This window comes from Bufo bufo, chromosome 6 (assembly GCF_905171765.1).
Source record: "Bufo bufo chromosome 6, aBufBuf1.1, whole genome shotgun sequence".
In the NCBI taxonomy this organism is placed as follows: Eukaryota; Metazoa; Chordata; class Amphibia; order Anura; family Bufonidae; genus Bufo; species Bufo bufo.
Window position 1 is genome coordinate 6,567,461 of NC_053394.1, and position 25,288 is coordinate 6,592,748.

The following is a 25,288-nucleotide window of genomic DNA, read 5'->3' on the forward strand; positions in this document are numbered from 1 at the left end:
GTATGTAGTAATCTCCTGAGCTCCCTCTAGTGGTGGCTGTATATATCTGTATGCTCTAATCTCCTGAGCTCCCTCTAGTGGTGGCTGTATATATCTGTATGCAGTAATCTCCTGAGCTCCCTCTAGTGGTGGCTGTATATATCTGTATGCAGTAATATCCTGAGCTCCCTCTAGCGGTGGCTGTATATATCTGTATGTAGTAATCTCCTGAGCTCCCTCTAGTGGTGGCTGTATATATCTGTGTGCTGTAATCTCCTGAGCTCCCTCTAGTGGTGGCTGTATATAACTGTATGCAGTAATCTCCTGAGCTCCCTCTAGTGGTGGCTGTATATATCTGTATGCAGTAATCTCCTGAGCTCCCTCTAGCGTTTACTGTATATATCTGTATGTAGTAATCTCCTGAGCTCCCTCTAGTGGTGGCTGTATATATCTGTATGTAGTAATCTCCTGAGCTCCCTTTAGTGGTGGCTGTATATATCTGTATGTAGTAATCTCCTGAGCTCCCTCTAGCTGTGGCTGTATATATCTGTATGTAGTAATCTCCTGAGCTCCCTCTAGTGGTGGATGTATATATCTGTATGCCGTAATCTCCAGAGCTCCCTCTAGTGGAGGCTGTATATACCTGTATGTAGTAATCCCCTAAACTCCCTCTAGTGGTGGCTGTATATATCTGCATGCAGTAATCTCCTGAGATCCCTCTAGTGGAGGCTGTATATACCTGTATGCAGTAAGCTGCTGAGCTCCCTCTAGTGGTGGCTGTACATATCTGTATGCAGTAATTTCCTGAGCTCCCTCTACTGGTGGCTGTATATATCTGTATGTAGTAATCTCCTGAGCTCCCTCTAACGGTGGCTGTATATATCTGTATGCAGTAATCTCCTGAGCTCCCTCTAGTGGTGGCTGTATATATCTGTATGTAGTCATCTCCTGAGCTCCCACTAGTGGTGGCTGTATATATCTGTATGTAGTAATCTCCTGAGCTCCCTCTAGTGCTGGCTGTATATACCTGTATCCAGTAATCTCCTGAGATCCCTCTAGTGGTGGCTGTATATATCTGTATGCTCTAATCTCCTGAGCTCCCTCTAGTGGTGGCTGTATATATCTGTATGCAGTAATCTCCTGAGCTCCCTCTAGTGGTGGCTGTATATATATGTATGCAGTAATATCCTGAGCTCCCTCTAGCGGTGGCTGTATATATCTGTATGTAGTAATCTCCTGAGCTCCCTCTAGTGGTGGCTGTATATATCTGTATGTAGTAATCTCCTGAGCTCCCTCTACTGGTGGCTGTATATATCTCTATGTAGTAATCTCCTGAGCTCCCTCTAACGGTGGCTGTATATATCTGTATGTAGTAATCTCCTGAGCTCCCTCTAGTGGTGGCTGTATATATCTGTATCCAGTAATCTCCTGAGATCCCTCTAGTGGTGGCTGTATATACCTGTATCCAGTAATCTCCTGAGATCCCTCTAGTGGTGGCTGTATATATCTGTATGCTCTAATCTCCTGAGCTCCCTCTAGTGGTGGCTGTATATATCTGTATGCAGTAATCTCCTGAGCTCCCTCTAGTGGTGGCTGTATATATCTGTATGCAGTAATCTCCTGAGCTCCCTCTAGTGGTTGCTGCATATATCTGTATGTAGTAATCTCCTATACTCCCTCTAGTGGTGGCTTTATATAGCTGTATGTAGTAATCTCCTAAACTCCCTCTAGTGGTGACAGTATATAGCTGTATGTAGTTTTCTCCTGAGCTCCCTCTAGTGGTGGGTGTATTTATCTGTATGCTGTAATCTCCTGAGCTCCATCTAGTGGTGGCTGTATATATCTGTATGCAGTAATCTCCTGAGCTCCCTCTAGTGGTGGCTGTATATATCTGTATGTAGTAATCTCCTGAGCTCCCTCTAGTGGTGGTTGTATATATCTGTATGCTCTAATCTCCTGAGCTCCCTCTAGTGGTGGCTGTATATATCTGTATGCAGTAATCTCCTGAGCTCCCTCTTGTGGTGGCTGTATATATCTGTATGCAGTAATATCCTGAGCTCCCTCTAGCGGTTGCTGTATATATCTGTATGTAGTAATTTCCTGAGCTCCCTCTAGTGGTGGCTGTATATAGCTGTGTGCTGTAATCTCCTGAGCTCCCTCTAGTGGTGGCTGTATATAACTGTATGCAGTAATCTCCTGAGCTCCCTCTAGTGGTGGCTGTATATATATGTATGTAGTCATCTCCTGAGCTCCCTCTGGTGATGGCTGTATAATCTGTATGCAGTAATCTCCTGAGCTCCCTCTAGTGGTGGCTGTATATATCTGTATGCAGTAATCTCCTGAGCTCCCTCTAACGGTGGCTGTATATATCTGTATGTAGTAATCTCCTGAGCTCCCTCTAGTGGTGGCTGTATATACCTGTATCCAGTAATCTCCTGAGATCCCTCTAGTGGTGGCTGTATATATCTGTATGCTCTAATCTCCTGAGCTCCCTCTAGTGGTGGCTGTATATATCTGTATGCAGTAATCTCCTGAGCTCCCTCTAGTGGTGGCTGTATATATCTGTATGCAGTAATCTCCTGAGCTCCCTCTAGTGGTTGCTGCATATATCTGTATGTAGCAATCTCCTGAGCTCCCTCTAGTGGTGGCTGTATATAGCTGTATGTAGTAATCTCCTAAGCTCCCTCTAGTGGTGACAGTATATAGCTGTATGTAGTAATCTCCTGAGCTCCCTCTAGTGGTGGGTGTATTTATCTGTATGCTGTAATCTCCTGAGCTCCATCTAGTGGTGGCTGTATATATCTGTATGCAGTAATCTCCTGAGCTCCCTCTAGTGGTGGCTGTATATGTCTGTTTGTAGTAATCTCCTGAGCTCCCTCTAGTGGTGGTTTTATATATCTGTATGCTCTAATCTCCTGAGCTCCCTCTAGTGGTGGCTGTATATATCTGTATGCAGTAATCTCCTGAGCTCCCTCTAGTGGTGGCTGTATATATCTGTATGTAGTCATCTCCTGAGCTCCCTCTGGTGATGGCTGTATAATCTGTATGCAGTAATCTCCTGAGCTCCCTCTAGTGGTGCTGTATATATCTGTATGTAGTAATCTCCTGAGCTCCCTCTAGCGGTGACAGTATATGTCTGTGTGTAGTAATCTCCTGAGCTCCCTCTAGCTGTGGCTGTATATATCTGTATGTAGTAATCTCCTGAGCTCCCTCTAGTGGTGGCTGTATATATCTGTATGTAGTAATCTCATGAGCTCCCTCTAGTGGTGGCTGTATATATCTGTATGCAGTAATCTCCTGAGCTCCCTCTAGTGGTGGCTGTATATATTTGTATGTAGTAATCTCCTGAGCTCCCTCTAGTGGTGGCTGTATATATTTGTATGTAATACTGTAGTAGTATAGGGAGACTGTTCTCGTAAACGCAAAGCGGCAGTTGGCCACGCCCCTTTTCTCATCCATAACCCCACCCACAGAACCGCCCAAACCACGCCTAAAATACCACCTATTCAAATCACCTTTTATTCTTTTAGATCCAATAAAGCGTCAATAATTCAATTAAGTTTAATATCTTTAAAAATAAAATGATATTAAGCTTGTATTAAACTCTTATTAAGCTATTATAAATATTGGCAATAGTTATTTGATCCGTATATCTAACTATCTATAAGATCTTCGATTATCTCACCGAAGGTCCTGTTCTAATTACTTACCGTATCTATCTAGGCCAAATCTATGGTTCAATAGATAAATATTTTATCTATCTATCTATCTATATATGTATCTATCTATCTATCTATCTATCTATCTATCTATCTATCTATCTTTCTATCTATTTTACCCAGGACCTTTGATGAGCTCCTTTTCCCCGCCCAACGCTGATGTCATCCCAGGTCCTAGGTACACTTCTATCTAGCCCAAATCTAATTTTAGAGGGATAGCCGCGGGACTCAACTTTCCAGGGTGCCAATTCAGCAGCCTTATTTTTTTACCGCGGCATCCATTTTCTAAAATACGACGTCCATTTTGCGAAGCGCGTCAGGGTACTTCTGAGCATGTTGAAGACATGTTCGGGCATGTCCTAAGACGCTATTTAAGAGTTCATAACCACACTCCATGGCACCCCCAATACCCCTACCAGACTAGATCAAAGGAAATTTGCTTCGTTACTTAATTATGGCATTTACGTGATTTCAGGAAAATGTCTTTATTTACAACACATCACGGTACATTTGTCAATTACTCAGTAAGGTAGACACGTTTGTGCGTAATTACAGCAACGTATACATAATTGTTTCATGCGCTTTGTTACAAAGGAGCGTACAACACGGTCATTTTTTCTAAAATCACTCGTAAATATTTTTAATACATTTTGAAAAGACATTCCTTTAGCGATACAATGTAACATATAGATGCAGTAATGCCCTCAGACCAAACTAATGGCGTCCTGTATTTGTCTGTTTTGATACCTTTTAAAGATTTCATAAATTCACCAGGAAATATTTAATTCACGGGCGATAATCCATAACTATCAAAAAATATAGAGACGCCATTCGGGTATAATATAATTAAAATCCAGTGCTTTCCCCGCTGATGCGAATTGTCCGTATTTACAATATAGGCAGCCGGACGGTCGATGATTTTATTTTCCAGTAATAAATTGCACGGAAATACGCCTTTGAATATGCGTCGGGCGTGAAAGTCAGCTTTGATAATGCAGGTAATTTCGTAATTATTCATTTTATTGAAAATCATACCGTATAAAACCTCCCTTCTATTGTTTATTTCAATAATATTTTCATGGACGGATACACCATCTCCGGGCCCAAAGGTTTTCCACGTATGAGGGTACTGAATCTCCACTAACGCCGCTTCATAAGGGCCGTGAAGATGGACGTTTTTTGCTAATTTAGTGGTGTAATCGGCGATGGTATTTTCGGGTAAAGTTTGGTGGAGGCGTTGCAGGGTAGCGTAATAAAAAAGGAGCCGTCTTCCATAGTTTACACGCTCACCAACTGCGTTTCCGGCACCCAAGAGTTAAACTTTTCAGGGTAACCGACCCACTTTACAAAATACAGCGTTTTTCCCCTAATCTTCTTCTTTTTCATGATTTTTTCTATCCGGTAAAAGCACCGCTTATTGAGGGAGAACTTTTTGGACTTTATCCACGTAGAACGATCCTTCAATGATCTCGTCGGCAGGTCCTTCAACTTATAAAGGGGCCTGAGGCCTCTAGTGTTTACCGCGTAAATGGTAAATATCTCATCCATAGGTTTGTTCATAGCCCTTCGCGAACGTCCCCTTGTAGCGTACCATTCTGACGTGGTCGCCTATTTTTAATAACGGTTTAACTTTTTTAATAGCGGCATAATCGCCGTAGATATTTTTCCAAATGGTTTAAGAGTTATCTTTTGTTACAACAACAGGACGACACCTAATGGTTCTGTGGTACGCGTGATTATAGCTACACACCAGGTCTTGTAACTTGTCAATGTATCTGTTTGTGTTTTGTTCTCTAAGATAACGCCACATTCTTGATTTCAGCGTTCTATTAAAACGCTCCGCCAACGACGCTTTGACTGTATTCGAAGTGAAAAAATGATGTATTTTGAAGGCTTCACAAAGTTTTCTCATAGGTTTATTGATAAAATCTCGACCCCGATCCGTCTGAAGTTTCCTGGGGGACCTCTTGCTTAACGTAAATATCTGTTAAAAAGGGTTCGTCGCACGGGATTTATTGGAAAGTCCAGACACCCAAGCGTATTTCTAAAGAATATCAACAACCGTTAGCAAGTATTTTACACCATTATTTTCTATCATTGACACAAGATCGGCCTGCCATTGGTCGTCTATATCAGACACCACGACTTTGTTTCTTTAAATGATTTTTTAACCGGTTTGTACAATGTGTAAATATCTTCGTTGTTCAACCAATTTTTTACAGCGTCTTTTCTTATTCCGAATTTTATTATTCCGTAAGAACCGACAGCTTTTGGCGTGTAGTACTGTTTTCTCAATATTTTGTCGTTTGTGGTAATTTTAGCAACGTTTTTAAATACCTGCTATCGACGACGCGCCCTAGCGGTCCTAATTATAGCTTGCTGCATTTTCAAAGTGCTGCTTTTATAAGTGCATTGGAGATATTCAGGAGACTAACTTAGACTAACTTAGAGCTTTTCCACTGTAGCAGAACTTCAGCGGTGTTTCTGGTGGATACTCAGACACTGTGCTCCCAAACAGCAGAACTTCAGCGGTGTTTCTGGTGGATACTCAGACACTGTGCTCCCAAACAGCAGAACTTCAGCGGTGTTTCTGGTGGATACTCAGACACTGTGCTCCCAAACAGCAGAACTTCAGCGGTGTTTCTGGTGGATACTCAGACACTGTGCTCCTAAACAGGTAAGGAATTTGTTAGACAGGTTCTCACTATTGTCTGATTGCAAATGAGCATAGGTGATTAAGGTGTTAAATTTGCTGTTGGGGGAGGAGTTGTTGTGGGAGTGTGTGTATATATAGCCACATAGTATTAGCTTGCCTAATTATAGCTTGCTGCTTTTTCCAAGTGCTGATTTTTAAAGTGCATTGGAGATATTCAGGAGATACTCAGGAGGTAATCTGGAGGTGGATACAATCTGAATAAATAAGATTTGTTTGTTTAAAATCTTTCCCCTCTTTACAATGGCAGATCTGGTTCTGTGCAGGAATTGTTGTGCTTTTATTTCAGGTTCCACTCTTCGGTGGTTTGGATACTGTCTGATCTGTAGACAGCTCTCCATAATGCAACAGGAAATTTCATTTTTGAAATCTGAGATTTGTAAATTAACCGTTAAACAAACTCAGGCTGAGAACGTTGCGATGCCACTGCCACAGAGGCCCCCTAGAAATGGAAGATGGGTTACTGTAGGTTCTGGTAGACTGAGAGTTGTGGATAGAAGGCATGTCCCACAGTCTGTGGCTCTCCATAATTTATTTGCAGCACTTTCAGAGCGCAAGAGCAACATGGCGGATGGCTAAAGCACAGTGGGTGAGGAACAATCATCACCCATGCCTAAAGTATGCAAGACTGCAGCCAAAGACAAAAAGGATAAGGTGAGGACTGATAGCAAGCAGATGTTGGTGGGCGATTCCATCATAAGAGGTGATAAGTTTGAGGAGAATGGTGTTGTGAGATGTCTCCCTGGTGCTACCGCTAGCAGGGATAGACGACGGATCCTTAATATTGTTAGGCAAGCAAAGCAGGAAAGGGAGGTGGATGTTATTGTCCATCTTGGGACAAATGATCTGGCTTGCAATGAGGTTTCAAAGGTGAAGGAAGCTTTTCACACACTTGGAAAGGATATACGGGATGTTGCATCAACTGTTTCATTCTCTGCAGTTTTGCCTGTGCATAACCTTCAGCATGACAGTAAGATGCGCATTAAGGAATTCAATGTATGGCTTGGTGAATGGTGTCTGAACCAAGGGTTTGGCTTTGTGTCTCATGTTAGCTCTTGTTGGAATGGAAAAGAACTGTACAAGAAAGATGGTTTGCATCTTTATCTCAAGGGAACGAATGTCCTCTGTGAACAGTTCCAAGTATTTGCTAAGGAGCATTTAAACTAGGAAAGGGGGGCAAAAGAGTGATAATCCAGCAGTCCGACTGCCCCCAGGAACAATGCCAGAAGAGGCCAGTAGCACAAAGGTTAAGAAATCAAAAGCTCAGATTCTTGTCTACAAATGCTCGCAGTTTAGGGAATAAGATCAATAAACTTGAGGCTATAATGGCATCTGAGAATATAGATGTAGTGGCTGTTACTGAGACGTGGTTCAATAGGAGTAATGACTGGGATATATCAATACCAGGGTTCTCTCTATACAGGAAAGACAGAGAAGGCAAGAAGGGGGAGGGGTGGCCCTGTATGTGAAAGATAGCATAAAATCTAATTTAATACAAGTTAGCGAGACCAATTTAGAGTCAGTTTGGGTTACCGTGCAGCTTGATAATCATAAGGTAACTCGTGTAGGTGTGATATATAGACCACCTAGCCAAGTCAAAGAATTAGATGATCTACTAGTTGAGGAAATAGCTAAAATGACATTGAAGGGGGAAGTTATCATTATGGGAGACTTCAATCTTCCTGATGTAAACTGGAAAACCAAAATAGCTAGTTCTGCCAGGAGTACAGATATTCTAAATTCCCTACTGGGATTATCTCTACAGAAAATAGTGGAGGAGCCAACCCGGAAGGAGGCCATTTTAAGGTTAGTATTCACAAATGGGAATTTGGTATCTGATATTACTGTAGGGGAAAGCTTGGGATCTAGTGATCACCAGTCAGTGTGGTTTACTATAAGTACAGTGACTGAGTCACACCACACAAAAACAAAAGTTTTAGATTTTAGAAAAACTGACTTTTCTAAAATTAGATTAGTGGTATACGAGTCCCTATCAGATTGGAACAGTTTCATTGGAGTCCAGGAGAAGTGGGACTACTTAAAAGTGGCACTATTGAAGGCAACAGAAAATTGTATTAGGCTTGTCAGTAAAAGCAAAAAAAGGAAGAGACCACTGTGGTACTCAGCAGAAGTGGCCAAAATCATTAAAAACAAAAAGATAGCATTTAGGAATTATTAAAAAAAACGAGGATGACAGACAAATTTATAAGATTTACACGTCCGTTTTTTCTTTCCTGATCTGTTCCGTTTTTTGCTGAACAGATCTGGACCCATTCATTTTCAATGGGTCCTGGAAAAAAACGGACAGCACAATGTGTGCTGTCTGTTTCCGTTGTTCCGTTCCGCATGTCCGTTTAAATATAAAACATGTCCTATTCTTTTCCGCAAAATTCGGATCCTGGTACAAAAACGGAAGACATTCGGATGTCATTCCGTATGTCATCCGTTTTTTGCGGATTCCGTTCCTGGAAATTACATTTTACTTTTTAAATTTGTCTTTTTTTTTTTTTTTTTTTTTAAAAAGAAATCCAAACAACTTTATTTGCTTATTGAAATTTATACATGTTTCCGCAAAAAACGGATGACATACGGAAACATTTTCAGGAACAACGGATCCGTAAAAAACGGACCGAAAATCAGGATATAGAAAAATACTGACGTGTGAATGTAGCCTAATCGCTGGGGCTCTGATCGGTAACCATGGCAACCAGGACGCTACTGTAGTCCCGGTTGCCATGGTTACTTAGCAATTTGTAGAACCATTATACTTACCTGCGAGCTGCGATGTCTGCGTCCGGTCGGGAGCTCCTCCTACTGGTAAGTGACAGGTCCGGCCGGGAGCTCCTCCTACTGGTAAGTGACAGGTCCGGCCGGGAGCTCCTCCTACTGGTAATTGACATGACCTGTCACTTACCAGTAGGAGGAGCTCCCGGCCGGACCTGTCATTTACCAGTAGGAGGAGCTCCCGACCGGACGCAGACATCGCAGCTCGCAGGTAAGTATAATGGTTCTACAAATTGCTAAGTAACCATGGCAACCGAGACTACAGTAGCGTCCTGGTTGCCATGGTTACCGATCGGAGCCCCAGCGATTAAACTGGGACTACGATCGGTACTCTCCGCTGCCACCAATGATAGGGGGGAGATTTTAATTAGGAGGGGGAGGGAGGGGAGAAGGCCCACTGGCCACTAACGAGTTAACTACAGGGGAGGGAGGGGGGGGCCACTGGCCACCAATGAGTTAACTACAGGGGGGGAGGGAGGGGGGGCCCACTGGCCACCAAAGAGTTAACTACAGGGGAGGGAGGGGGGCCGGCCGCACTGGCCACCAATGAGTTAACTACGGGGGAGGGGGGCCCACTGGCCACCAATGAGTTAACTACAGGGGAGGGGGGCCCACTGGCCACCAACGAGTTAACTACAGGGGGGGGGGGGGGGGGGCCGGCCGCACTGGCCACCAATGAGTTAACTACGGGGGGGGGGGTGGGGGGGGGGGGGCTGCCCCCTGCTGCCTGGCAGCACCTGCCAGGCAGCAGGGGGCAGTCATGTACACAGTTCTTTTAGTATATTCTAACCTGAAGCGTCCCCATCACCATGGGAACGCCTCTGTGTTAGAATATACTGTCGGATTTGAGTTTCACGATGTAACTCATATCCGACTGTATATTCTAACATAGAGGCGTTCCCATGGTGATGGGGACGCTTCAAGTTAAAATATACCATCGGATTGGAGAAAACTCTGATCCTATGGTATATTAACTCCTGACTTTACATTGAAAGTCAATGGCGGACGGATCCGTTTGCAATTGCACCATATTGTGTCAACGTCAAACGGATCCGTCCCCATTGACTTGCATTGTAATTCAGGACGGATCCGTTTGGCTCCGCACGGCCAGGTGGACACCAAAACGACTTTTTTTTCATGTCCGTGGATCCTCCAAAAATCAAGGAAGACCCACGGATGAAAAAACGGTCACGGATCACGGAAAAACGGAACCCCATTTTGCGGACCGCAAAAAAATACGGTTGTGTGCATGAGGCCTTAAGGTGACCTTTCTATCAATCACAGGAGGAGACATGGTCCATATTTCCATCTGTAATGTATTTTGTCTTTGTCCCTCAGGCCATTCCTCCTGTCACTCTGACCATAAGGATTTACCTGGTCTCAGCCTGAAATCAAGGAATTATCTTTCTCATGTTTGCTAAATCCACTTGTGCTTCTGAATTCATGGGACAACTATGTCATGTTCCGTCGGATGCTGTACTATGTTCATATTTCATAGTGTGACTTATTATATACCGCCATACAGCAGCGCCTGCGTGCTTACTGCATGTTTTACACCGATACGGATTGTTTCAAGATCTGTTCAGGGAAAACTGATTTTTTTTTAATGGAAGTTCAATCATTTTGTTCTGCGATTCCGTTCAGTGTGTGAATAAAAGCACTATATAGAACGTGCTGCGATTTCTCCTGACCGGAAAGATCGTATGTGAAAAATGCATTCAAACACTCATTGCATCCGGACGGAAAACTTGCTTGTGTGAATGAGGCCTAAGGCTTCACAGGTCCGCATTGCACTCCTATGAGCCTATGAATAAACATGGAGGCACACAGAGCGCTTCTTTCTCACGGCGCCGTATTATGGAGGTGTCATCCAATGTTATAATCTGCTGAATATGGCCGTTTTGTAGGAAGGTCTCAGACTTCTGAGAACAGGAGACGTTTCGCCTCACATCAATGGCGCCCTGCGGATGGCAACCAATCAGAGCTCCGCCTTCATTACTTAAAACGCTCTGCGATTGGCTGTTCATATATCTGTCGCAGGCGACGGGGGTGACAGGGAGACCCCAAGTACGGACAGTCTTACCTATTGTTATTTCTATTTTTAATGCCACAATTTTCCATCTGTAAAACAATGAAAAGGTTTAAAGAAATATGTAAAATTATTGTTATGAATTTGGAAATTATAGTTTTATAAAGCAGAAGCCGGCGCTACAGGATTCAGCCGCCGTCTGAGAACAAGTCGGCTGCAGATATTTCTAAGAATTTTATTAGGAATGGAATGTTCAAGAGTCCGCAGGATAATTGAATGGTGAATGGAGAAGACTCGTTGTATGGACATTTCCGGTTTAATGTACTACAAGGAGCACAAAGGCAGAAACAATTCCTCTGGATATTAGTGATGGAGACCCCCCCCCCCAATACATCTCCTAGAGTTCCTGCTCCATAGGGTTCACTGCAGCCTACAGATCCTAACGCACAATCCATTCTCTGCCCACTGCCGCTTGGTCTCACATCTGCTGCATTTTTCACTGCAGTGACTTCTAAAGGAGAAACCCACAGACAAAATGTAATTGCGATGTGGTTTCCTATAGAAACAGGGCATTTCTCATAAATGGTTCCTTTACCATTCTATTATCTATAGACCCAACATTTTCCACTGATTATCATTGTAATAAAGTGGTCAGTACTAACTATTTATTAGAAATTCCTGACAAATCCTCCACAAAAAAACTGAATTATAAAATAATATTCTACTTTCATCACCACTAGTTGGGGCTCAGGAGCTTACTGCATACAGATATATACAGCCACCACTAGAGGGAGCTCAGGATATTACTGCACACAGATATATACAGCCACCACTAGAGGGAGCTCAGGAGATTACTACATACAGATATAAACAGCCACCACTAGAGGGAGCTCAGGAGATTACTACATACAGATATATACAGCTACCACTAGAGGCAGCTCAGGAGATTACTACATACAGATATATACAGCCACCACTAGAGGGAGCTCAGGAGATTACTACATACAGATATATACAGCCACTACTAGAGGGAGCTCAGGAGATTACTACATACAGATATATACAACCACCACTAGAGGGAGCTCAGGAGATTACTACATACAGATAGATAGATACAGCCACCACTAGAGGGAGCTCAGGAGATTACTACATACAGATATATACAGCCACCACTAGAGGGAGCTCAGGAGATTACTACATACAGATATATACAGCCACCACTAGAGGGAGCTCAGGAGATTACTACATACAGATATATACAGCTACCACTAGAGGGAGCTCAGGAGCTTACTGCATACAGATATATACAGCCACCACTAGAGGGAGCTCAGGAGATTACTACATACAGATATATACAGCTACCACTAGAGGGAGCTCAGGAGCTTACTGCATACAGATATATACAGACACCACTAGAGGGAGCTCAGGAGATTAGTGCATACAGATATATAGAGCTACCCTTAGATGGAGCTCAGGAGATTACTACATACAGGTATATACAGCCACCACTAGAGGGAGCTCAGGAGATTACTGCAAACAGATATATACAGCCACCACTAGAGGAAGCTCAGGAGATTATTACATACAGATATATACAGCCACCACTAGAGGGTGCTCAGGAGAATACTGCATACAGATATATACAGCCACCACTAGAGGGAGCTCAGGAGATTACTGCGTACAGATATATACAGCCACCACTAGAGGGAGCTCAGGAGCTTACTGCATACAGATATATACAGACACCACTAGAGGGAGCTCAGGAGATTAGTGCATACAGATATATAGAGCTACCCTTAGATGGAGCTCAGGAGATTACTACATACAGGTATATACAGCCACCACTAGAGGGAGCTCAGGAGATTACTGCAAAAAGATATATACAGCCACCACTAGAGGGAGCTCAGGAGATTACTGCATACAGATATATACAGCCACCACTAGAGAGAGCTCAGGAGATTACTACATACAGATATATACAGCCACCACTAGAGGGAGCTCAGGAGATTGCTACATACAGATATATACAGCCACCACTAGAGGGAGCTCAGGAGATTACTACATACAGATATATAGAGCCAACACTAGAGGGAGCTCGGGAGATTACTGCATACAGGTATATACAGCCACCACTAGAGGGAGCGCAGGAAATGACTACATACATATATATAGAACCAACACTAGAGTGAGCTCAGGAGATTACTGCATACAGGTATATACAGCCACCACTAGAGGGAGCGCAGGAAATGACTACATACATATATATAGAACCAACACTAGAGTGAGCTCAGGAGATTACTGCATACAGGCATATACAGCCACCACTAGAGGGAGCTCAGGAAATTAGTTCATACAGATATATACAGCCACCACTAGAGGGAGCGCAGGAGATTACTACATACAGATATATACAGCCACCACTAGAGGGAGCTCAGGAGATTACTACATACAGATATATACAGCCACTACTAGAGGGAGCTCAGGAGATTACTACATACAGATATATACAGCCACCACTAGAGGGAGCTCAGGAGATTACTACATACAGATAGATAGATACAGCCACCACTAGAGGGAGCTCAGGAGATTACTACATTCAGATATATACAGCCACCACTACAGGGAGCTCAGGAGATTACTGCATACAGATATATACAGCAACCACTAGAGGGTGCACAGAAGATTTCTACATACAGATATATACAGCCACCACTAGAGGGAGCTCAGGAGATTACTACATACAGATATATGCAGCCACCACTAAAGAGAGCTCAGGAGATTACTATATACAGATATATACAGCCACCACTAGAGGGAGCTCAGGAGATTACTACATACAGATATATACAGCCACTATTAAAGTGAGCTCAGGAGATTACTATATACAGATATATACAGCCACTACTAGAGGGTGCTCAGGAGAATACTGCATACAGATATATATAGCCACCACTAGAGGGAACTCAATAGATTACTACATACAGATATATACAGCCACCACTAGAGGGAGCGCAGGAGATTACTACATACAGATATATACAGCCACTACTAAAGGGAGCTCAGGAGATTACTACATACAGATATATACAGCCACCACTAGAGGGAGCTCAGGAGATTACTGCGTACAGATATATACAGCCACCACTAGAGGGAGCTCAGGAGCTTATTGCGTACAGATATATACAGACACCACTAGAAGGAGCTCAGGAGATTAATGCATACAGATATATAGAGCTACCCTTAGATGGAGCTCAGGAGATTACTACATACAGGTATATACAGCCACCACTAGAGGGAGCTCAGGAGATTACTACATACAGATATATACAACCACCACTAGAGGGAGCTCAGGAGAATGCTACATACAGATATATACAGCCACCACTAGAGAGAGCTCATGAGATTACTGCATACAGATATATACAGCCACCGCTAGAGGAAGCTCAGGAGATAACTACATACAGATATATACAGCCACCACTAGAGGGAGCTCAGGAGATTACTACGTACAGATATATACAGACACCACTAGAGGGAGCTCAGGAGATTACTACATACAGATATATACAGCCACTGCTAGAGGAAGCTCAGGAGATGACTATATACAGATATATACAGCCACCACTAGGAGGAGCTCAGGATAATACTGCACACAGATATATACAGACACCACTAGAGGGAGCTCAGGAGATTACTACATATAGATATATGCAGACACCACTAGAGGGAGCTCAGGAGATTACTACATACAGATATATACAGCCACCACTAGAGGGAGCTCAGGAGATTATTACATACAGATATATACGGCCACCAATAAAGGAAGCTCAGGAGATTACTGCATACAGATATATACAGCCACTACTAAAGGAAGCTCAGGAGATTACTGCATACAGATATATACAGCCACCACTAAAGGGAGCTCAGGAGATTACTAAATACAGATATATACAGCCACCACTAAAGGGAGCTCAGGAGATTACTACATACAGATATATACAGCCACTATTAAAGGGAGCTCATGAAATTAGTACATACAGATATATACAGCCACAACTAAAGGGAGCTCAGGAGATTACTACATACAGATATATACAGCCACCACTAGAGGGAACTCAGGAGATTACTACCTACAGATATATAGAGCTACCACTAGAGGGAGCTCAGGAGATTATTGCATACAGATATATACAGCCACCACTAGAGGGAGCTCAGGAGATTACTACGTACAGATATATACAGCTACCACTAGAGGGAGCTCAGGAGATTACTACATACAGATATATACAGCCACCACTAGAGGAAGCTAAGGAGATTACTGCATACAGACATATACAGCCACCACTAGGGGGAGCTCAGGAGATTACTGCATACAGATATATACAGCCACCACTAGAGGGAGCTCAGGAGATTACTGCATACAGATATATACAGCCACCACTAGAGGGAGCTCAGGAGATTACTACATACAGATATATACAGCCACCACTAGAGGGAGCTCAGGAGATTACTACATACAGATATATACAGCTACCACTAGAGGGAGCTCAGGAGATTACTACATACAGATATATACAGCTACCACTAGAGGGAGCTCAGGAGCTTACTGCATACAGATATATACAGACACCACTAGAGGGAGCTCAGGAGATTAGTGCATACAGATATATAGAGCTACCCTTAGATGGAGCTCAGGAGATTACTACATACAGGTATATACAGCCACCACTAGAGGGAGCTCAGGAGATTACTGCAAACAGATATATACAGCCACCACTAGAGGAAGCTCAGGAGATTATTACATACAGATATATACAGCCACCACTAGAGGGTGCTCAGGAGAATACAGCATACAGATATATACAGCCACCACTAGAGGGAGCTCAGGAGATTACTGCGTACAGATATATACAGCCACCACTAGAGGGAGCTCAGGAGCTTACTGCATACAGATATATACAGACACCACTAGAGGGAGCTCAGGAGATTAGTGCATACAGATATATAGAGCTACCCTTAGATGGAGCTCAGGAGATTACTACATACAGGTATATACAGCCACCACTAGAGGGAGCTCAGGAGATTACTGCAAAAAGATATATACAGCCACCACTAGAGGGAGCTCAGGAGATTACTGCATACAGATATATACAGCCACCACTAGAGAGAGCTCAGGAGATTACTACATACAGATATATACAGCCACCACTAGAGGGAGCTCAGGAGATTGCTACATACAGATATATACAGCCACCACTAGAGGGAGCTCAGGAGATTACTACATACAGATATATAGAGCCAACACTAGAGGGAGCTCGGGAGATTACTGCATACAGGTATATACAGCCACCACTAGAGGGAGCGCAGGAAATGACTACATACATATATATAGAACCAACACTAGAGTGAGCTCAGGAGATTACTGCATACAGGCATATACAGCCACCACTAGAGGGAGCTCAGGAAATTACTTCATACAGATATATACAGCCACCACTAGAGGGAGCGCAGGAGATTACTACATACAAAGGTATACAGCACCACCACAGGGAGCTCAGGAGATTACTACATTCAGATATATACAGCCACCACTACAGGGAGCTCAGGAGATTACTGCATACAGATATATACAGCAACCACTAGAGGGTGCACAGAAGATTTCTACATACAGATATATACAGCCACCACTAGAGGGAGCTCAGGAGATTACTACATACAGATATATGCAGCCACCACTAAAGAGAGCTCAGGAGATTACTATATACAGATATATACAGCCACCACTAGAGGGAGCTCAGGAGATTACTACATACAGATATATACAGCCACTATTAAAGTGAGCTCAGGAGATTACTATATACAGATATATACAGCCACTACTAGAGGGTGCTCAGGAGAATACTGCATACAGATATATATAGCCACCACTAGAGGGAACTCAATAGATTACTACATACAGATATATACAGCCACTACTAGAGGGAGCGCAGGAGATTACTACATACAGATATATACAGCCACTACTAAAGGGAGCTCAGGAGATTACTACATACAGATATATACAGCCACCACTAGAGGGAGCTCAGGAGATTACTGCGTACAGATATATACAGCCACCACTAGAGGGAGCTCAGGAGCTTATTGCGTACAGATATATACAGACACCACTAGAAGGAGCTCAGGAGATTAGTGCATACAGATATATAGAGCTACCCTTAGATGGAGCTCAGGAGATTACTACATACAGGTATATACAGCCACCACTAGAGGGAGCTCAGGAGATTACTACATACAGATATATACAACCACCACTAGAGGGAGCTCAGGAGAATGCTACATACAGATATATACAGCCACCACTAGAGAGAGCTCATGAGATTACTGCATACAGATATATACAGCCACCGCTAGAGGAAGCTCAGGAGATAACTACATACAGATATATACAGCCACCACTAGAGGGAGCTCAGGAGATTACTACATACAGATATATACAGCCACCACTAGAGGGAGCTCAGGAGATTATTACATACAGATATATACGGCCACCAATAAAGGAAGCTCAGGAGATTACTGCATACAGATATATACAGCCACTACTAAAGGGAGCTCAGGAGATTACTGCATACAGATATATACAGCCACCACTAAAGGGAGCTCAGGAGATTACTAAATACAGATATATACAGCCACCACTAAAGGGAGTTTAGGAGATTACTACATACAGATATATACAGCCACTATTAAAGGGAGCTCATGAAATTAGTACATACAGATATATACAGCCACAACTAAAGGGAGCTCAGGAGATTACTACATACAGATATATACAGCCACCACTAGAGGGAACTCAGGAGATTACTACCTACAGATATATAGAGCTACCACTAGAGGGAGCTCAGGAGATTATTGCATACAGATATATACAGCCACCACTAGAGGGAGCTCAGGAGATTACTACGTACAGATATATACAGCTACCACTAGAGGGAGCTCAGGAGATTACTACATACAGATATATACAGCCACCACTAGAGGAAGCTAAGGAGATTACTGCATACAGACATATACAGCCACCACTAGGGGGAGCTCAGGAGATTACTGCATACAGATATATACAGCCACCACTAGAGGGAGCTCAGGAGATTACTGCATACAGATATATACAGCCACCACTAGAGGGAGCTCAGGAGATTACTACATACAGATATATACAGCCACCACTAGAGGGAGCTCAGGAGATTACTACATACAGATATATACAGCTACCACTAGAGGGAGCTCAGGAGATTACTACATACAGATATATAGAGTCACCACTAAGGGGAGCTCAGGAGATTACTACATACAGATATATACAGCCACCACTAAAGAGAGCTCAGGAGATTACTATATACAGCCACCGCTAGAGGGAGCTCAGGAGATTACTACATACAGATATATACAGCCACTACTAAAAGGAACTCAGGAGATTACTACATACAGATATATAAATCCACCACTAGAGGGAGCTCAGGAGATTACTACATACAGATATATACAGTCACCACTAGAGGGAGCTCAGGAGATTACTGCATACAGATATATACAGCCACCTCTAGAGGGAGCTCAGGAGATTACTACATACAGATATATACAGCCACCACTAGAGGGAGCTCAGGAGATTACTACATACAGATATATGTAGCCACCACTAAAGAGAGCTCAGGAGATTACTATATACAGCCACCGCTAGAGGGAGCTCAGGAGATTACTACATACAGATATATACAAAAAAAGGGGGTTAGTCAACACCTCCCAGTGCGCAGGTGCACGATGCCATGGCAAAGACCTAGAGGATCCAATATGCATGTGGGTCCAACACTCCCTGAATTTTATGCCGGTCATTATGGCGCATAACAGGTAGTATTTAGTGTAAGGACCCGTCTAACAGAGATCGCCTTGACGTTCGGCAGACGGGCTTAGATGGTTTTGTACAAAATGCATTGTCCAAGCATCTCGCTTTTATAAATAAGCGTAGTATTAGCACCATCATTTTTGTAAGCATTTTTGTACTTTGTCTGATTTGCAGAGTGCTGCTGCATTGTCCCTTTTTTTCCCTACAGATATATACAGCCACCGCTAAAGGAAGCTCAGGAGATAACTACATAGATATATACAGCCACCACTAGGGGAAGCTCAGGAGATTACTACAATCAAATATATACAGCCACCACTAGAGGGAGCTCAGGAGATTACTACATACAGATATATACAGCCACCACTAGAGGGAGCTCAGGAGATTACTACATACAGATATATACAGCCACCACTAGAGGGAGCTCAGGAGATTACTACATACAAATATATACAGCCACCACTAGAGGGAGCTCAGGAGCTTACTACATACAGATATATACATCCACCACTAGAGGAGCTCAGGAGATTACTACATACAGATATATACAGCCACCACTAGAGGGAGCTCAGGAGATTACTACATACAGATATATACAGCCACCACTAGAGGGAACTCAGGAGATTACTACATACAGATATATACAGCCACCACCAGAGGGAGCTCAGGAGATTACTACATACAGACATATACAGCCACCACCAGAGGGAGCTCAGGAGATTACTGCATACAGATATATACAGCCACCACTAGAAGGAGTTTAGGAGATTACTACATACAGATATATACAGCCACCACTAGAGGGTGCTCAGGAGATTATTACATACAGATATATACAGCCACCACTAAAGGGAGCTCAGGAGATTACTGCATACAGATATATACAACCACCACTAGAGGGAGCTCAGGGGATTACTGCATGCAGATATATACAGCCACCACTAGAGGGAGCTCAGGAGATTACTACTTACAGATATATACAGCCACCACTAAAGGGAGCTCAGGAGATTACTGCATACAGATATATACAGCCACCACTAGAGGGAGCTCAGGGGATTACTGCATGCAGATATATACAGCCACCACTAGAGGGAGCTCAGGAGATTATTACATACAGATATATACAGCCACCACTAGAGGGAGCTCAGGAGATTACTGCATACAGATATATACAGCCACCACTAGAGGGAGCTCAGGAGATTACTACATACAGATATATACATCCACCACTAGAGGGAGCTCAGGAGATTACTACATACAAATATATACAGCCACCACTAGAGGGAGGTCAGGAGATTACTACATACAAATATATACAGCCACCACTAGAGGGAGCTCAGGAGATTACTACATACAGATATATACAGCCACCACTAGAGGAAGGTAAGGAGATTACTACATACAAATATATACAGCCACCACTAGAGGGAGCTCAGGAGATTACTACATACAGATATATACAGCCACCACTAGAGGGAGCTCAGGAGATTACTACATACAGATATATACAGCCACCACCAGAGGGAGCTCAGCAGATTACTACATACAGACATATACAGCCACCACCAGAGGGAGCTCAGGAGATTAATACATACAGATATATACAGCCACCACTAGAGGGAGCTCAGGAGATTACTGCATACAGATATATACAGCCACCACTAGCGGGAGCTCAGCAGATTACTACATACAGATATATACAGCCACCACTAGAGAGAGCTCAGGAGATTACTGCATACAGACATATACAGCTACCACTAGAGGGAGCTCAGGAGATTACTACATACATATATATACAGCCACCACTAGAGGGAGCTCAGGAGATTACTACATACAGATATATACAGCCTCCACCAGAGGGAGCTCAGGAGATTACTATCTACAGATATATACAGCCACCACTAGAGAGAGCTCAGGAGATTACTACATACAGATATATACAGCCTCCACCAGAGGGAGCTCAGGAGATTACTACATACAGATATATACAGCCACCACTAGAGGGAGCTCAGGAGATTACTACATACAGATATATACAGCCACCACTAGAAGGAGTTCAGAAGATTACTACATACAGATATATACAGCCACCACTAGAGGGTGCTCAGGAGATTATTACATACAGATATATACAGCCACCACTAAAGGGAGCTCAGGAGATTACTGCCTACAGATATATACAGCCACCACTAGAGGGAGCTCAGGGGATTACTGCATGCAGATATATACAGCCACCACTAGAGGGAGCTCAGGAGATTACTACTTACAGATATATACAGCCACCACTAGAGGGAGCTCAGGAGATTATTACATACAGATATATACAGCCACCACTAGAGGGAGCTCAGGAGATTGCTGCATATAGATATATACAGCCACCACTAGAGGAAGCTCAGGAGATTACTACACTGCTCAAAAAAATAAAGGGAACACAAAAATAACACATCCTAGATCTGAGTTAATTAAATATTCTTCTGAAATACTTTGTTCTTTACATAGTTGAATCTGCTGACAACAAAATCACACAAAAATTAAAAAATGGAAATCAAATTTTTCAACACATGGAGGTCTGGATTTGGAGTCACACTCAAAATTAAAGTGGAAAAACACACTACAGGGTGATCCAACTTTGATGTAATGTCCTTAAAACAAGTCAAAATGAGGCTCAGTAGTGTGTGTGGCCTCCACGTGCCTGTATGACCTCCCTACAACGCCTGTGCATGCTCCTGATGAGGTGGCGGACGGTCTCCTGAGGGATCTCCTCCCAGACCTTGACTAAAGCATCTGCCAACTCCTGGACAGTCTGTGGTGCAACGTGACGTTGGTGGATAGAGCGAGACATGATGTCCCAGATGTGCTTAATTGGATTCAGGTCTGGGGAATGGGCGGGCCAGTCCATAGCATCAATGCCTTCGTCTTGCAGGAACTGCTGACACACTCCAGCCACATGAGGTCTAGCATTGTCTTGCATTAGGAGGAACCCAGGGCCAACCGCACCAGCATATGGTCTCACAAGGGGTCTGAGGATCTCATCTCGGTAACTAATGGCAGTCAGGCTACCTCTGGCGAGCACATGGAGGGCTGTGCGGCCCTCCAAAGAAATGCCACCCCACACCATTACTGACCCAATGCCAAACCGGTCATGCTGGAGGATGTTGCAGGCAGCACAACGTTCTCCATGGCGTCTCCAGACTCTGTCACGTCTGTCACATGTGCTCAGTGTGAACCTGCTTTCATCTGTGAAGAGCACAGGGCACCAGTGGCGAATTTGCCAATCTTGGTGTTTTCTGGCAAATGCCAAACGTCCTGCACAGTGTTGTGCTGTAAGCACAACCCCCACCTATGGACGTCGGGCCCTCATATCACCGTCATGGAGTCTGTTTCTGACCGTTTGAGCAGACACATGCACATTTGTGGCCTGCTGGAGGTCATTTTGCAGGGCTATGGCAGTGCTCCTCCTGTTCCTCCTTGCACAAAGGTGGAGGTAGCGGTCCTGCTGCTGAGTTGTTGCCCTCCTACGGCCTCCTCCACATCTCCTGATGTACTGGCCTGTCTCCTGGTAGCGCCTCCATGCTCTGAACACTACGCTGACAGACACAGCAAACCTTCTTGCCACAGCTCGCATTGATGTGCCATCCTGGATAAGCTGCACTACCTGAGCCAATTGTGTGGGTTGTAGACTCCGTCTCATGCTACCACTAGAGTGAAAGCACCGCCAGCATTCAAAAGTGACCAAAACATCAGCCAGGAAGCATAGGAACTGAGAAGTGGTCTGTTGTCACCACCTGCAGAACCACTCCTTTATTGGGGGTGTCTTGCTAATTGCCTATAATTTCTACCTGTTGACTATCCCATTCGCACATCAGCCTGTGAAATTGATTGTCACTCAGTGTTGCTTCCTAAGTGGACAGTTTGATTTCACAGAAGTGTGATTGACTTGGAGTTACATTGTGTTGTTTAAGTGTTCCCTTTATTTTTTTGAGCAGTGTACATACAGATATATACAGCCACTACTAAAGGGAGCTCAGGAGATTAGTACATGTAGATATATACAGCCACCACTAGAGGGAGCTCAGGAGATTACTACATACAGATATATACAGCCACCACTAGAAGGGGCTCAGGAGATTACTACATACAGATATATACAGCCACCACTAGAGGGAGCCCAGGGGATTACTACATACAGATATATACAGCCACCACTAGAGGGAGCTCAGGAGATTACTACATACAGATATATACAGCCACCACTAGAGGGAGCTCAGGAGATTACTACATACAGATATATACAGCCACCACTAGATGGATCTCAGGAGATTACTACATACAGATATATACAGCCACCACTAGAGGGAGCTCAGGAGATTACTACATACAGATATATACAGCCACCACTAGAGGGAGCTCAGGAGATTACTGCATACAGATATATACAGCCACCTCTAGAGGGAGCTCAGGAGATTACTACATACAGATATATACAGTCATCACTAGAGGGAGCTCAGGAGATTACTACATACAGATATATGTAGCCACCACTAAAGAGAGCTCAGGAGATTACTATATACAGCCACCGCTAGAGGGAGCTCAGGAGATTACTACATACAGATATATACAAAAAAAGGGGGTTAGTCAACACCTCCCAGTGCGCAGGTGCACGCTGCCATGGCAAAGACCTAGAGGATCCAATATGCATGTGGGTCCAACACTCCCTGAATTTTATGGCGCATAACAGGTAGTATTTAGTGTAAGGACCCGTCTAACAGAGATCGCCTTGACGTTCGGCAGACGGGCTTAGATGGTTTTGTACAAAATGCATTGTCCAAGCATCTCGCTTTTATAAATAAGCGTAGTATTAGCACCATCATTTTTGTAAGCATTGTTGTACTTTGTCTGATTTGCAGAGTGCTGCTGCATTGTCCCTTTTTTTTCCTACAGATATATACAGCCACCGCTAAAGGAAGCTCAGGAGATAACTACATAGATATATACAGCCACCACTAGGGGAAGCTCAGGAGATTACTACATACAAATATATACAGCCACCACTAGAGGGAGCTCAGAATATTACTACATACAGGTATATACGGCCACCACTAGAGGGAGCTCAGGAGATTACTACATACAGATATATACAGCTTCCACTAGAGGGAGCTCAGGAGATTACTACATACAGATATATACAGCCACCACTAGAGGGAGCTCAGGAGATTACTACATACAGATATATACAGCCACCACTAGAGGGAGCTCAGGAGATTACTACATACAGATATATACAGCCACCACCAGAGGGAGCTCAGGAGATTACTACATACAGACATATACAGCCACCACTGGCGGGAGCTCAGGAGATTACTGCATACAGATATATACAGCCACCACTGGCGGGAGCTCAGCAGATTACTACATACAGATATATACAGCCACCACTAGAGAGAGCTCAGGAGATTACTGCATACAGACATATACAGCTACCACTAGAGGGAGCTCAGGAGATTACTACATACATATATATACAGCCACCACTAGAGGGAGCTCAGGAGATTACTACATACAGATATATACAGTCTCCACCAGAGGGAGCTCAGGAGATTACTATCTACAGATATATACAGCCACCACTAGAGAGAGCTCAGGAGATTACTACATACAGATATATACAGCCTCCACCAGAGGGAGCTCAGGAGATTACTACATACAGATATATACAGTCACCACTAGAGGGAGCTCAGGAGATTACTATCTACAAATATATACAGCCACCACCAGAGGGAGCTCAGGAGATTACTACATACAGATATATACAGCCACCACTAGAGGGAGGTCAGGACATTACTACATACAGATATATACAGCCACCACCAGAGGGAGCTCAGGAGATTACTACATACAGACAAATACAGCCACCACCAGAGGGAGCTCAGGAGATTACTGCATACAGATATATACAGCCACCACTAGCGGGAGCTCAGCAGATTACTACATACAGATATATACAGCCACCACTAGAGAGAGCTCAGGAGATTACTGCATACAGACATATACAGCTACCACTAGAGGGAGCTCAGGAGATTACTACATACATATATATACAGCCACCACTAGAGGGAGCTCAGGAGATTACTACATACAGATATATACAGCCTCCACCAGAGGGAGCT